We start from the raw sequence: 17,794 nt of genomic DNA, 5'->3' as shown, positions 1-17,794 counted from the left end.
GAAAACAAACTATTAAATAATGTATATTGCATCGTTCTGTCTTGACAGATATACTTTATCTGGGAGGTGAGATTTGAAAATTTAAAACTCTGTGACTCCTCAGAATTCTACAATGGAAAGTGACTTTTGGGAGATGTATGGTATGTGATCTTTGTCCTTTTCCATCATGTACTACTAAGGGCCATACATTGCATAAACCATAGAGACCCCAAGATTCTAGCCAACCTCAATAAACAATTCCTACATGCAGTTCTCCCTTGACCATGTTTTGTTGAGCAAAGGGACATACCTATGAAACAGCCTGCCATCGAGCAGATTCCAGGCAAGAGGCTAGCACAGGCCTGAAAACAGACTCAGGAACACCAAGAGCAGAGAATCCTAGGGCCCCAAGTGCCTGACCATGTTCTAGAAGGGATCATGTGGACTTGAGAAGTGCACATCTGAACCCCTTGAACTTGCCTCATGGAAAAGAGCACAATCAGGGAACAGAAAGAAGGGGGCCTTCTGAAAATTGTTTTCATAGCTCTGCTGTTTTCTTGCTTTATTTATTTTTAATAAAGCACCATAGAATGTTATAAAGTTTGCCTCCATTTCTCTTACAAAAGTTTTTTTTTGGACCTTTTTAAAAAATTTATAAATGGCAGCAGAATGCATTACAATTCTTATTACATATGTAGAGCACAATTTTTTTTGTATCTCTGGTTGTATACACAGTATATTCACACCAATTCGTGTCTTCATACATGTACTTTGGGTAATATTGATCATCACATTCCACCATCATTAATAACCCCATGTTCCCTCTCTTCCCCTCCAGCCCCTCTGGCCTATCTAGAGTTCATCTATTCCTTCTATGTTCCCGCTCCCTGTCTCTCTATGAATCAGCCTCCTTATATCAAAGAAAACATTCGGCATTTGGTTTTTGGGATTGGCTAACTTCACTCTTATAAAAGTTTGGTGTGTCTTATATTACTTATAATCTATGAGACTTAACTAAGAAAACAAGGACACCCAACTAGGAGACTGACTTGCTAATCCAATTAAGTTTAATTAAATTGAGTTTGTATATTTATGCTCTTAATATACAAAGTGATTTCACATTCACTCTATAATCCCCATAATACCTTGGGAGGAAAGAATCACTACTGTCATTTTGAAGATATAGAAGTGGAAACCTAATGAATTTTTCAAGCTTCCCAGCAAGATTTTATTGTGGTGATAAAAAGGGACTTAGGTCTATTGTTGTCCAGACATTAATGTGCATGAAAATATGTATCACTAGTACTAACAGTGAAGTCAGAAGCCTATCTTGTCTGATAAAAATGATTACACAGTAACAGACAAAAACATCATTTGTGTTCAGTTTTAGGCATATGTGATCCTTTTGTAATTTTCTTTGAAGATAGTACAAATGATAAGAATAAGCCTTCAGTTGGCAATGTTCTTTCATTTGGTGGTCTGCACTTATTGCTAAACCAAACGTGTTCTAAATGTGGGTGTGTAAGACGTAAACCCAAGTTGTAAACCCATGACTCCATGGGAAGCTAGGACTGGGATCGAAGCAGGTGTTAAATCTCTAACCAAAATACATGCAGGGATTCCTCAGAATTTTAGAAATCCACAAGTATCTGGTATTATCTCTGGTTATAGAATGAAAGTGAAGGTCAGCAATGTGGGCAGGGAACTCTTCTCTGATTTTGCAAATCTGCCTCCCTGAAAATCGAGTTGGGGCAGATGCACAGGGAATAAGACTGCTCAAGGTTAACAGCTGCTTTGGGTAGCTGGTGGCAGTGGTGGTGGTGGCAATTCTGGTGGTGTGGGTGTCCCTCAAGCCAAGGAATATGTCAGGATTGTTATGGAAAAAGAAACCCCAGAAGAATAAGCACAATTATTTATTGTGATGCCTGGACTAGGGAAGACGGGACTTTAAGAGCTTTTTCCAGTGGTGGTAGAGTGAGGAATAGGGTTAGTGTCTGAGTTCCTTTAGATCAGAGCCTAGAGAATAAAACCTCACTGGTAATCATGGGTGTCACAGGGGTGGCTGTTGATTAGATATGTAATACAGCAGCCTTCTTAGGGCTTCTGTAAGGGGGCTTCAAGAAAAAGCACTGTGATGGTGGAGAATGAGGACTGAGAAGTGATGGGGAAAGGGTCTGATAAATAGGTCTTGCTTACTCCAAGAACTGGAGGTGTGTGTACTGAAGGAAGGAAATATACTCCTGTCAATCATTCTCTTTAGTTTGGGAAGAAGGAAGAGGGAAGATCAAGCTACATATGTCAGTGTTACTCAACAAAGCAGCTGTCAATTATATTTAAGTGTATGCTAGTAGCTAATAGCTGGATTGTTACTTTTCATAATCTCAGGGATATATATATTTTTTGTGCCATTTTTGACCTATTTGGAGGTAATATTTGTAGATTACCCTTTCTAGGTTGCTTACCTCATAGCCATTAACTGGAGACTTTTCAAGGTTTCTGACCTTGCACTCCTTAACTTCATGGGGGTGTGTCTCTAAATCCCATTCCCTAAAACCTTTCTACACCTTCAATCCTATGATTCTATGAGGATCTCTAGACATTGGAAATAAATCAAAGGGTGACTCTTGGAACTTTCAGTACAAAAGCAAAACACTCTCAAGTGAGTTATTACTCTTTTCCATTCTGTAACCTCTGAACTATTTCTCATTCTTCTAGGCTACAGTAAGGAGGAAATGTAAAAGCCATAACAAAATCACTAATTATGTCCTTTGTTGGGTTTTATTCACTTATATATTATCCCTACTAAGGAATGAATTAGAAATTTTGGAGTCAAATCTCTTTTGCTTGTCAATTGTTCAAATTAGCTTCCTGGTCAATTAGTAATTCAAGTATATGCGATTTTTATAAATATATTTAAGATGAAAGCGATCAAAAGCCATGCATGAAATTCTCTGTTGTATATAATACACACTAAGGTATGATATAAAAAGAACCACCTGACTTGGCCAGGTCTCCCCTTCTGCTTTGCTCTGTGTGCAGAAGCTTGTTGTTTTTAGAGAATTGAGTCTCTCCTTCTGTTCTACCCTTGAAGAGCAACTTTTGTAACATTTAGGAATCTATAGCTTTGTCTTAAAAACAATGGCTCTATAATTTGTCCCACAAAACTTCCTCACAGTTATTCTGATAGTTTTGCCAGATAATCAAGGATAGCTTTCTATTTGTCTTTACTAGTAGCAATATCTAATGCCTTTATTCTGAAATATTCTATAATATAAATTGTAGATTTTTTTCCAGCGTTCCAGCTCTCTTTTTCTTTTTCTTTTTCACATTGCCTTCTAAAAGTATGTTAAAAAGGTCAGCTCATTTTCTTTCAGTTATTTAACTTTTTGGCCTAAGAGTGCTCATAACTCGTGCTATGAATCTTTTAATGTCTATAAGATTTCTAGTGATATACCATTTTAACTTTGTAATATTTACCATTTGTGTTCTTTCTCTATATTTCTTAGTGTAACTATGAGTTTATCAATTTTGTCAGTCTTTATAAAGAATTAGCTTTTAGCTTTATCAATTTTTCTATTGTTTGTATTCTATTTCATTGATTTTTTCTTTATTATTTCCTTTTTTTCATAGCTTCCTAATGTGATTTTATACCTTACTTCTTTTCTAACACAAGCATTTTAGACTGTAAATTTCCTTATAAGTACAAATTTTTGTTATATGTTGTCTTGATATATTGTCATTTTGTAACAGAAAATTGGAAATACTAAATTTTCATTGCCATTATTTATGTTTTCCAATTTTCTTTGTGGTGTCTTCACTGACACACAAGTTTTTAAAAGTATGCTGTTTAATTTATAAATATTTTGGGTACATTTAATATTTTATAATTTTTATTGAATTATTTCTAAATTATTTCCCATTGTGGTCACAGAACAAACACTACCTAGGGTTTCAATTCTTTAAATTTATTTAATATTTATTAACTTTTTTGAGGTGTGTCTTGCTATATTCCCCAGAGTGGTCTCAAACTCATGGGTTCAAGTGATCCTCTTGCTTCAGTCTCTCAAATAGCTGGAAACACAAGCATGTTCCTCCATGCCCAATCTTTTTTTAGAACTTAGAATATGCTCTATTTTGGTCAGTGATTATAAGAACTTGAAAAGAATGTGTTTTTCACTCTGTTTGGTGTTTGTGTGTGGGTGTATAAAACCTTATTTTTCTCTCATTGTTTTAATAGGTGCACTATAATTATACATATTGATGAAATTTGTTACATATTTGTAATATTCTATAAATATCTTTAGGTTAGGTAGACTGATACTGTTGTTCAATTCTATGATTTTTCCAAATTCATGTAGTTGTTCTTTCAATTGCTGATAGAAGGGTATTAAAAATCTCCATTTATATCTTTGTTAATATATCCACTTAATTTTTGTTTTATGAGTTTTGAAGCTATGTCATTATTAACCATATGTATATTTATCATTGTTATGTATTTCTGATTAATTGAGCTTTTAACAAATATGATCTCTATTTCTAATTTTATCTGGTAGTCTATTTGAACAGATAATATGGTCCTCCAGACTCCTTATGTTTACTATTTGCATGCTATATCTTTTTCTGTTCAATTGCTTTTAGCCTATCTTTATTTTTATGTTTAAAGTTGTCTTTTGTAGGCAGTATTTAGATACTGCTTTTAAATTTATTCTGACAACCTCTTCCTTTACAATTTTCATTTCAATTTTTTCTTGTCTTATTTTGTTGGTAGAGTCTCTAGTATTATATTGAATACTAGCAGTGACAGAACTATTATCTTGTTCTGGGGTCTCAGGAAATGTAGCTAAATTTTCACCATTAAATGTAATGTTTGCCCAATTAGTGTTCTGAGCCTTTTCTGTAGTATATTTTAAAGTTATCAAGTATCTGTTTTTTTATCTACTGAAATTATCATTTTTTTTCTTATTTGGCTTTGAAGAAACAAAATAAGTTAGTTTTTGCACATCGTTGTTTTTTGAAATAATTTGTACAAGAAAGGAACTACCTCTTACATGAATTTTTAGAAGCAGGCACATGTAAAACCGTTTGTGAGGCAAGCATTCTACTAGCTTTTCCCCCTTGTAAAACCATTTGTAACTGGAGCCCCCCCCCACAGTGATTTGAGGAGATCTTTGATTAATATTTCAACTTATAGTTATTAATTTATTAAAATTCCTATTTTAATTTTAAACTTATTTTCATCTAGTTTTTAATATTTGTTAGTGTATAATTTTTTTAAAAATTTATTTTTTAGGTGTAGATGGACACAACGTAATACCTTTATTTTTATGTGGTGCTAGGTGCTAGGATTCCCAATCCGGGCCCCGACGGTGCTAGGTGAGTGCTCCACTGCTGAGCCACAATCCCAGCCCTAGTGTATATTTTTTGACAATTTTTTTCAGCTTCTGTTATATTTGCAGTTTTGTATTTCCCTTTTGTGTATTTTTAAAAGGCCTAGATTACACTTCTTCAAGTGAGGGAGGAAAAATGATTCCAGTTTTCCCTCCTTTTCCATCTCCCATCAAGTGTTCCATTCCAGTGACTCCTCCCTGAGTAGATTTTCTTAAAGGATAGATCTCTCTCAGCTGTAAAAAGGTTGGGAATCAACCTAACAAAAGAGGTGAAAGACTTATACAATGAAAACTACAGAACCCTAAAGAGAGAAATAGAAGAAGATCTTAGAAGATGGAAAAATATACCCTGTTCATGGATAGGCAGAACCAACATCATCAAAATGGCGATATTACCAAAAGTTCTCTATAGGTTTAATGCAATGCCAATCAAAATCCCAACGGCATTTCTTGTAGAAATAGAGAAAGCAATCATGAAATTCATATGGAAAAATAAAAGACCCAGAATAGCAAAAACAATGCTAAGCAGGAAGTGTGAATCAGGCGGTATAGCGATACCAGACTTCAAACTATACTACAGAGCAATAGTAACAAAAACAGCATGGTCCTGGTACCAAAACAGGCGGGTGGACCAATGGTACAGAATAGAGGACACAGAAACCAATCCACAAAACTACAACTATCTTATATTTGATAAAGGGGCTAAAAGCATGCAATGGAGGAAGGATAGCATCTTCAACAAATGGTGCTGGGAAAACTGGAAATCCATATGCAACAAAATGAAACTGAATCCCTTTCTCTCGCCATGCACAAAAGTGAATTCAAAATGGATCAAGGAGCTTGATATCAAATCAGAGACATGCCGTCTGATAGAAGAAAAAGTTGGCTACGATCTACATACTGTGGGGTCGGGCTCCAAATTCCTCAATAGGACACCCATAGCACAAAAGTTAATAACTAGAATCAACAAATGGGACTTACTCAAACTAAAAAGTTTTTTTCTCAGCAAAAGAAACAATAAGAGAGATAAATAGGGAGCCTACATCCTGGGAACAAATCTTTACTCCTCACACTTCAGATAGAGCCCTAATATCCAGAGTATACAAAGAACTCAAAAAATTAGACAATAAGATAACAAACAACCCAATCAACAAATGGGCCAAGGACCTGAACAGACACTTCTCAGAGGAGGACATACAATCAATCAACAAGTACATGAAAAAATGCTCACCATCTCTAACACTCAGAGAAATGCAAATCAAAACCACCCTAAGATACCATCTCACTCCAGTAAGATTGGCAGCCATTATGAAGTCAAACAACAAGTGCTGGCGAGGATGTGGGGAAAAGGGTACACTTGTACATTGCTGGTGGGACTGCAAATTGGTGCAGCCAATTTGGAAAGCAGTATGGAGATTTCTTGGAAAGCTGGGAATGGAGCCACCATTTGACCCAGCTATTCCCCTTCTCGGTCTATTCCTTAAAGACCTAAAAAGAGCATGCTACAGGGACACTGCTACATCTATGTTCATAGCAGCACAATTCACAATAGCAAGACTGTGGAACCAACCTAGATGCCCTTCAATAGACGAATGGATAAAAAAATGTGGCATTTATACACAATGGAGTATTACTCTGCATTAAAAAATGACAAAATCATAGAATTTGCAGGGAAATGGATGGCATTAGAGCAGATTATGCTAAGTGAAGCTAGCCAATCCCTAAAAAACAAATGCCAAATGTCTTCTTTGATATAAGGAGAGTAACTAAGAACAGAGTAGGGACGAAGAGCATGAGAAGAAGATTAACATTAAACAGGGATGAGAGGTGGGAGGGAAAGGGAGAGAGAAGGGAAATTGCATGGAAATGGAAGGAGACCCTCAGGGTTATACAAAAGTACATACAAGAGGAAGTGAGGGGAAAGGGAAAAATAATACAAGGGGGAGAAATGAATGACGGTAGAGAGAGAAGAGGGGAGGGGAGGGGAGGGGGGATAGTAGAGGATAGGAAAGGCAGCAGAATACAACAGACACTAGTATGGCAATATGTAAATCAATGGATGTGTAACTGATGTGATTCTGCAATCTGTATATGGGGTAAAAATGGGACGGGAGTTCATAACCCACTTGAATGAAAGTGTGAAATATGATATATCAAGAACTATGTAATGTTTTGAACAACCAACAATAAAAAATTAAAAAAAAATCTGATAGCTGAAATAAAACTCTATATTACTGAAAAAAAAAAAAAGAATCTTATAGGGGAGTCAAGGAGGTGGAGGAGGAGTGGTAAACAAAAGGTGAAGAAATGAGAGATGGAAATGCTCAGTATCCAGCCTGCCTGTGCTTAAGAGTTTATCATCCTTATTTCCACTGAGCTCCTAAGTTCCCTTGATGTTATTCTCTCCCATCCTGGTGGTTCTAGACTGGTTCTGTTTTGCTTTGGTAAAGAGATAGACAATAACATGTTAGGCTAGTGCTGTGAAAATAAATGGGCATCCACCATTAGAAAGTATTTTGTTAGCTTCTCCCCTGTCACTCCATCTCAGTCTTCTGAGTTATGTTGCCATTTTACTCTCAACCAATTATACCATGCCCCAGGCCTCCCTTTCTTTTTGCTACATGCTTCCTATACTTTTGGTGGAAAGTTCTGGAATTCTTCAACCTCCCATCTTATTTTTGTGGCATCTTCAGAGTTTGGTTTTAGTGGCGGCAACTTTGCTATTTTGCTATCTTTTATGGAACAATCAATAGACTATTTGTAAGATAAACTGTTTACCATGTACCCAATTATTTTCTAAAATTTTAAAAAATATTGTGATAGTGATAAAGGCTGGCCAACAAAATGTTTTTATTTCTTTTCCTGGGCACATGACAGGCTGGTATTTTCCTATGCCCTTGCTGAACAATTCAATGTAGTTATATGATTTGCTTTGGACAATGAGTGGTAAGCCAAAATCAGTGTGTCACTTCTGATGGAACCCGTAGGATTTAGTATATGACTTGCCATTTTCTCTTTTACTGTCTACTATTGTGATCACCCATATTTCTAGTTCAATGATTGGCAGATCTATTTTTTTCTTTCTGTAAAGAACCAGATAATCAATATTTTAGATTATGTAGGCCCTATGATCTCTGTTGCAACAACTCAGATATGCTAGTGCAAACACAGCCACAGGTGATACATAAACGAATGAGTATTGTTGAATTCTAATAACACTTCTTCCATGGACACTGAAATTTGAATTTTATGTAATTCTCGCATGTTACAAAATATTATCCTATAAAAACTTATTATTTTTTGTCTCTTTAAAAGTGTAAAAGTCATTCTTAGTCATTCATTTTGTCCTGGGTCAGACAGAATCAGGCAGCAGGTCAATTTGGTCCATAGGCCATAGTTTGTCAGCCCCTTTCTAGATGGAGGCTACTTCAAAAATCTGATTCCCAGAGGGAGGTAACACAGAGCAATGCCCCCAGCTGACCCACAAAGGATATCCTGTGTGTGGAAAAAAAAAAAAAAGAAAGAAGAAAGAAAGAAAACTTGTTGTTTTAAGCCACTAAAATTGTTTTTCAAATTGCACCATAACCCAGTTCAATTTAATACACTAATTCTGTTTTTGAATATAAGGCAGCAATGAACAACTAGAAGACAAAGGTCAATGGAAAGAAAGGGAAGCTGAGAAAAGACCAGGAGGAGTTTGAACTGAAAGTTAAAGAGCTCATTAAAATTCGGAGAGTTCATCCATTCTTTTCCTTTGAACTGCTTCACTTTAAATTCTGAGCATCTGCCTATTTACAGATTTCATAATGTATCTTCTCTTTCAGGGGTGTTGGAATGTTGATCATTTCAAATAATTACATAAAAAAAAGAAAGAAAAGAAAAGAAAGTCATGGCAGGGTTTTAAAGCAGATCTGTAAACTGCGTCAGAAAGTCAGGAAGGCCAAAAGAAGGAGCTCTGTTAAAAGACATTCCATCAACAAAAATATCTCTCCTCTCTCTGCCATGGCAACTCCAAAATAGTAAAGAATATGTAATATGCAGCTATCCTTATTTGAACCAGGATGCTGAGGATTGTGCAGCCAGCAAAATGTCTATTTTGGTGGCAAGAAGGGGAAGATTCTAAAAAGAGATTGTTCTGATTCTGTAGCATTTTATGAGCTTTCTCAATTGTTAGTGGCAGAATTCCAGAGATACTCTCCATTGGCTTATAACTGTGCAGTCACCTTGTGTATCTTTGTAATCGTTGGGGCCCTAATTCAAATCTGGTTTGTGTGTATTAAATAATCTTTTTCACTGGACATGCCAGAGCAGGAAAGAGAAGAGATGTTTGTTGTGATAAAAGTTGCACTTGTCAGAGCCTCTTGCCCTAGAAATGCTGGTGGGGAAACAGTCCTTATTTGATCATTTTTGGGGTGAGGGAAATGAAATAACTTGTGCGCAGAATCTCTAACTCCCTCAGGGCAGCTGAGTGGGAGAAAGAGGCTCTTTGGAAAACCTACAGTTTATTCTTACAAAACAATGTAGCCTCTAAGAAGTTGAAAACATTTGGAGAAAGTACAGAAATGAAAAGCATTATTGTGTGAAGTTGAAACTCTGGGGGTTGCTCTATCAGAGGCTCAGACTTTACTTTTTGCCTTGGAAATCCTCTGGTGCTACAATATGATTTGTTTAAAATATGGCACTTAAATATTTAAATGTAGCAGGCCCTATGTGTTTAATTTCTTTGTTTAACTGATGCATAGTTTCCCAACTATGTAGTGACTGGTGTAAAGTGTGAAGCTGTTCTATATTTATGTGGTTCAGCTTTCCAGAATATTTGGATACCAGCCTTAAATATGTACAGTATTATTCCTTTCTAGCAGTGTTGACAATGCCCAGCTTTATTAATATTTTATCTTGATAGTCCACTTTTCTGATATGTTTAACAAGGAGAAAAGTAAATTAAATTTATGAAGTAGCATATCCAAAATGGAGGGACTTCAGAAAATTTCAAAGTAAAATTTCTGTTTACTATGTGAAAAGTCAGATGCCTGGTAAACCTTTTAATTATTTGTATTTTAAACAATTATGCTTTCAGTATGTGAATTCTTTATGCAATGTTAGTATGTAATCTGATGGAGTTACAGTCAATTAATAATATGAAACAGAGCAGGGCAGTAAGAATTTTAAAAACATAATAATTATTTAGCTGATTTCATGTCAGAAGTAATGAAAAAAAACTTTTGGAAGAGGGAAAGAAAAAAAAAAAGAAATGTTACTCTCCAGTGAATGGTTTTATACAGAAATAAAGCTGTCACCCAACAAAGGTTTGATTATACTGGTGCCCTGTGGCACCAATACATTCTTCTGAAGTGGAGAGAAGTGAACGTGGATGCCACAATCTGGTCATTCCACTTTCCTGAACATGTGGAACCTCTCCCTGAGGCAGACTTTCACTGGAATGAGGTCAGCAATGAGAATTTGACCTTGAAGAATCAAGACTTGATGAGCAATCACAGAATCTGAAAAGGTATAGTTTCTACCAATGGGCCCTTCTTAATTTCTAGGGAGACTGCATATGTTTTAGAGAAATAATTCCAATCCCAGGAATTGGAGCCCAGGGAAAAAGTGAATGACAGAATAGGAAAACAGCCTGAGAGACAAAAGAGAGCTAAGCAGAGTTGATTTTATAAAGCACGTACTGGATTCTGTAATGTCCAATGTTCAAAGTAAACATGATTTTCAATGATACAGACATTTCTAAGATATAAAGTATGTTGTGGTTCTGCTTTTAGGAAGAATCTAAAAATAGTCTTCTAGTTCAGCTAATAGGATATTATGTTTCTGTGTATTCTATAGGAGGCCATTAATCCAAAAGGTTCTGTACAGCTTCCTAAAACACTTTATTAACTCTCGAAGAATCTCTGTTTCCTAAAGGACTATGTTTTATTTTTTATCACCGCTTGTCTAAATTTAGAGAAGATGAGTATGAATTGTGTCCTGCCTCCTAATTCAGATGTTTAAGTCTTAATCCTCAGTACCTCAGAATGTGACTGTATTTTAAATAGGGACTTTAAACAGATGCTTAATAAAATTGGGGCTTCTAGAGTGGTTGCAATCCAATCTGACTGCTGTTCTTATAAGAAGCGAAAATTCGAGAACAAAAAGAAACACCAGGGATGTGTGTACAGAGGAAAGGCTATGTGTGGATACAGGAAGAAGGCCAAGGAGAGAGGTCTCAAGACAAACCAAACCTGCAGACTCCTCAATCTTGCATTAATGGCCTCCAGAACTGTGAGAAAATAAATCTGTTGTTTAAGCCACCCGGGTATTTTGCTGTGGCAGCCAGACACAATGAAGTTTCCCTTGACCCAAAGGCAGGAGTTCATGATTGGGAAGAGAATGAAGAGATTGCAGGGAAAATGGATTAAATTTGGATAGGCCTTTTGCTTTGTTTCACCTAACTACAAATCCCAGTGTGATCTTCACTGAAAATGTGAAGATGAAGAGATTGGGAAACTGGACTTTATACCGTTGGTCAAAAAATGCATCCACTGATTTTTCCAAGAAAAACAAATCAGTACTTAAATATCTGAGTCTGTCTGATAACCTGGTATCAGAGATGACTACTTATTTTTACACCAGTTTTTAACATTAAAAATGTGTTATATGGGGAAAAAAACAGGAAAAATGGACTTTTATATAACTGTAAAATATTAAAAATTGTACATGGGGCTATAGCTGTTATTTTCATTTTGAAGGTATATGAAGGAAGCTATTTGAAGACTAGGAAATTTTTTTGTGATTCCCCTAGGTCAAAACCTTTGACAAGGTGAAGACTTATATTTTTCAGATTTATTTTTGTGGATTTATGGCAGGAGAAAGCCTGAGGAAGGCAGTGTTCTGGAAAATGTTCTTCATCTCACTACATATAAAGTGAAATCAGAGCATGCAGCATGCCTGGAGAAGGCATGGAGGGGTTATGGTGGCTTTGTTCAAAGTTGTGGGGATAGGCAGGGTGACAAAAAGCCAGAGTTGAAGTTGGAATCATGGTCAAACACACACACCAAATCTATGCTTCTAAACCACACAACAGAAGTCTAGGGGTCAGTGGGGTGGTCCTACAATAAGACAAGTTTGCATATCAGCCAGGTAGTGAAATCCAGGAATTAGGTGGAAAGGACACTATCCCAACGTAATCACAGCTCATAATGGCATAAAGGAAAAAGCCAAGTTACAGCAGGGGAGCAATATCAGTTCAAAAACACGTGTTAAGAGACTTGATGTTTACAACTATTTTGTGATTGAAGCTAATATCCACTTGTTCATTTGATACATGAAATGATTATCTCAGCTGGTTCATGGTTTCACAGTCTCTTTCCCAAACTTGTGGCCAATTTCAAATACCATATATGTCATATCCATGCAGTGGTGTAGAGGGCATCTGAGGATTTATATCCTGCCTGGGTTATTTTAACCAATCCTTCCAGAAATATATAAAGATGGACATTATCTGTCTCCTGTTTATCAATCCTTACAGGTTGCTGCCAAACTGTCTCTTGGTCTTGGGAGAAGTGTTGTTTGATTGCTAGTCCTCCCACTATACACCATAGGATCTCTTTTACACTTTTTTCGCCTATGCATTCTCTGCAGCCAATATTATTCCACTGGTCCTGAACTTTACAGAGCCCTAAAGCTCTTGAGTATTATCTGAGAAAGGGGAATACAATTCTCTCACTCTCTCTCCTACCCCAAACCCTGGATTTAGCTTGGGGATTAGGGCAGAGGACTCCTCTAGAGTTCCAGAGTCCAAATCTTTCTTGCATTTTCTCAGTTTCCTCACCCAGCCATTATCATTTTCAGGTCTGATTTCCAATGAGAGTCATAAACACTGCCTCTGACTGATAACATGAGTCACAAAGATATTACTAACAGCATATGTTTATGACTCTGAGTTCTGAGTTTCTCCCACCCTAAATTTATTAAGGCATATTTGTCAGATTAATATATATATATATGTGTATATATATGTATATATATATATATACACACACACATATATATATATATATATACACATATATATTTAAGATACACAACATGATAATTGTAAAACAATTATCAAAATCAAGTTATTAACACATTCTTCATCTCATATAGTTAATTTATTTTTTGAGAATTTTAAGATCTACTTAGTAAATTTCAGGTACACAATCCATTAACTATAATCACCATGCTGTATAGTAGATGCCCCAAACTTCTTATAACTGAAAGTTTTCTCCATTTGTCTAACATATTTTTTTCCTTTACCCTAGTCCCCTGCTAATGACCCATATTCTCCTTGTTTCTATGAGTTTGACTTTTTGTTTTTTTTTTTTTTTGATTCTACATATAAGTGAGGTCAAGCACTATTTGTCTTTCTATGTTTGGCTTATTTCACTTATCATAATGTTCATAATGACCTCCAGATTTATCCATCTGGTTATAAATAACATCATTTTCTTTTTTTAAGAAGCTGAGTACTATTTCATTTGTCATACATGTTTGTGTGTATTTTATCTGTTTATTAGTCCACTAGATTGCCTCCATATCTTGACTATGGTGAATAATGCTGCAGTGAACATGGAAATACAGATAACAATTTGACATACTGACTTCATTTCCTTTGTGTTTATATCCAGTATATTATTGCTTGATCATATGACAATTTTATTTTTAATTTTTTGAGGAAACTTCATACTGTTTTCAATAATAACTGAACCAATTTATATTCCCATGAATGACAGGAAGATACTTCCCAAGGGTCTTACCTCTTAACATCATTATCTTGAAGGTTATAATTTTTAACATTAATCATTGAGATCATAACACATATTTAATTTACAGGGGATTTTTAAAATCATGAATGTAAGTTGAATTTTGTCAGGTGATTTTTATCTGTTGAGAAGGTGGTATGAATTTTTATTATTTATTCTGATAATGAGACATGTCACATTTATTGATTTGTATATTTTGAACTATCCCTGAATCTCAGACATAAATTTTATTTGATGATGGTATATGATCCCTTTAATGTGTTGTTGGATTTAATTTACTAGTATTTTGCTCAATATTTTTGGATCTATGTTCATAAGGAATATTGGCCTTTAATTTTTCTTCTTCTTTTTTTTAAATTGTAGTATGTCTGGCTTAGTATTGGACTAATGCTGGTATTGTAAAATGAGTTTGGAAATATTCTCTTCAGTTTGATATTTTGGAAAAGTTTGAGAATGACTGATATTTAAAAAAATATTTGGTAGGATTCAATAGTAAAACCATAAGATTGTGAGCTTTTTCTTGATGGGAGACTTTTTTTGGGGGCGGGTATCGAGGATTGAACTCAGGGGTACTTGGCCACTGAGCCACATCCCCAGCCCTATTTTGTATTTTATTTAGAGACAAGTTCTCACTGAGTTGCTTAGCATCTTGCTTTTGCTAAGACTGGCTTTGAACTTGCGATCCTCCTGCCTCAGCCTCCTGAGCCTCTGGGATTACAGGCATGTGCCACTGAGTCAGGCTGGTAGGAGACATTTTATTACTAATTCAATCTTCTTTCTCATATTGATTTGTTTATATTTTTATTTCTTCATGATGTAGTCTTGGTAGATATTTGTCTAGGAACTTATCCATTTCTACTAGGTTATTCAGTTTGTTGGCATATTTTTTCAGAGTAGTCTCTTATGATCTGTTGTATTTCTGTGGCATTAGTTGTAAGGTCTCCTCTTTCATTTATGATTTTATTTATTTCATGCTTCTTTCTCCTTTTTCTTTCTTTCTTTTATGGTGCTGGGATTGAACACAGAGGTGCTTGACCACTGAGTTACATATCCAGCTCTTTTTAAAAATCTGTTTTTTTTTTTTAATTTTAAGACAGAGTCTCACTAAGTTGCTTAGGGTCTCACAAATTGTTGAGGCTGGTCAAATGCAATCCTCCTGCCTCCGCCTCCCAAGCTGCTGAGATTATAGGTATGTACCACCACTGGCTTTTCTCTTCTTTTTTCTCAATCTAGCTAAAGGTTTGTTGATATTATTTATCTTTTCAAAAATTGAACTATTAGTTTTATTACCTTTTCTATTGTTTATCCAATATCTATTTCATTTACTTCTGTTCTCAGCTTTGTGCTTTACCTTTTCTGTTAACTTTGAACTTAATTCTTCTTTTTCTTGCACTTCGAAGTGTAAGAATAGATTATTTATTTAAGGTCTTTCTTTTTTTCTTAATGTGGGACTTTATACACAAATTTCTCTCTTAGAACTGCTTTGTTGCAACTCACAGATTTTGGTATGTTGTGCTTTCAGTTTCAGTGGTCTGAAAGTATTTTTTGATTTATTTTCTGGCCTGTTCGTTGTTCAGTACTATGTTAATTTCCATATACATTTGAATATTCCAGTTGTCCTTCTGCTTTGTATTTCTAATTTCATACTGTTGTATTTAGAAAGGACACTTAACATGACTTGAATCTTCTTAAATTTGTTAAGATTTGTTTTGTGACCTAACAATAATCTATCCTAGCATGGGAATGTTCAGGTCTACTTGAGAATGCATGCATTCTGCTGCTGTTAGATGGAACGTTCAAAATGCCTATTAGGTCTAAAGTCTAAAGTGTAAAGTCTAATGTTTTCTTATTACTTTCCTGTTTGAATCATCTATCCATTATTAAAAGTTGGGGTATTGAAGTCCTCTACTATTATTGTATGCCATCTATTTCTCCCTTTATAGCTACTAATATTTGCTTTATGTGATTAAGATGCTTTGATATTGGTAATTTATACCTGCAATTGTTGAATTATCAAGTAATGAATTGATTCTTTTATCTTTTTTTTTTTTTTTTAGTTTTTGATTTAACATCTATTTATCTAGTACAAGTATAGCTACCCTGCTCACTTTTGGTTTTCATTTGCATAATATATCTGTTCCCATTCCTTTCCTTTCAGTTTATGTGTGTCCTTAAAGTCTTGTAGTCATCATATAGTCTGTTCAGTTCCTTGGCCCATTTATTGATTGGGTTACTTGTTTTTTGGTGTGAAGTTTTTTGAATTCTTTATATATCCTAAAGATTAGTGCTCTATTTAATGTGTGTGTGGCAAAAATTTGCTTCCAAAATGTAGGCTGTCTGTTCAACTCACTGATTGTTTCTTTTGCTGATAAGAAGATTTTTAGTTTGAATCCATTCCATTTATTGATTCTTGATTTTTATTTCTTGTGCTTTAGGAGTCTTGTTAAGGAATTCAGGGCCTAATCCTACATGATAAAGATTTGGGCCTACTTTTTTTTTTTTCTGTTAGGCAGAGGGTCTCTGGTCTAATTCCTAGGTCCTTGATTCATTTTGAGTTGAGTTTTATGCATGGTGAGAGATAGGGGTTTAGTTTCATTTTGCTGCTTATGGATTTCCAGTTTTCCCAGCATCATTTGTTGAAGAGGCTATTTTTTTTCTCCAATTCATCTTCCATTCTTTATCATTTTGGAATGATTGCTTTGATTATCAGGAATATCCCCACCTCCTCTCACTCACAGAAGATTATCAGTCTTTCAATCAGCACTTGCTTAAATTTCATTTTTTTCAATTGTTATTAGCACCAATTTTATTTCTGCAGCTCTCTTTCTACTTAGAATTGTCAGCATCTGTACAATTACTGAAGCTATAGGGACTCAACCTCATTCATCAACAGTATTTATTGAGCTCCTCATGTGTGTCAGGAACTGCGCCAGGTGCTGCAGCACAGGGTTTCTGTTCTCATGGAACTTTCAGAGAACAGGTTCTGTAAAATGCCTGTTACAAGTGCTCCCTTCCCTGGGGATGACTGAGGTGTAACCTCCTTCTTCTACATGTTCTTGTATAGGCTAATGAGGGAAATATTTTTATACTTTGCCTTGGCATGGAGGTAAAAGCAAAGAGATGTCCACTGTCTTTCCTGGTGCACAAAATTTATTAATTCCATGATTCTTGTTGCTGTGCTGCAACAATGCCTCCTGGGACCTAGTAGCATTGAAGCCTTCTCACATTCATTATTGTTTTGCCCATTCTTTATAAGGATTTGTTTTGGGCAGTTTTTCATCACAGTGTCCAAAATACATGAACAACTTAAAGGAGAAAATATTTATTTTGGCTCATGGTTTCAGTTCATGGTTGGATGGCTCTATTGCTTTGGGCCCGAGATGAGCCAGAACATCATGATGGAAGGGTATGGTGGGAGAAAGCTGCTCAGTTCACGAGAGGCAGGAAGGAGGGAAGGAGAGAAAGAGAGAGAAGAGAAGAGGAGAAGAGAAGAGGAGGGAAGAGGGACAGGACAAAAAAAATACCCTTCCAGGTCACACTCCCTGTGATCCACTTCCTTCAACAGGTCATACCTCCTACAGTTTCTGTCACCTCCCAATAGTGCACTCACATTATTAATCTACCAGCCAGGAA

Source organism: Marmota flaviventris, chromosome 3, assembly GCF_047511675.1.
Source record: "Marmota flaviventris isolate mMarFla1 chromosome 3, mMarFla1.hap1, whole genome shotgun sequence".
NCBI lineage: Eukaryota > Metazoa > Chordata > Mammalia > Rodentia > Sciuridae > Marmota > Marmota flaviventris.
The sequence above is the reverse complement of the archived record's forward strand: the minus strand, read 5'-3'. Positions refer to the sequence as shown.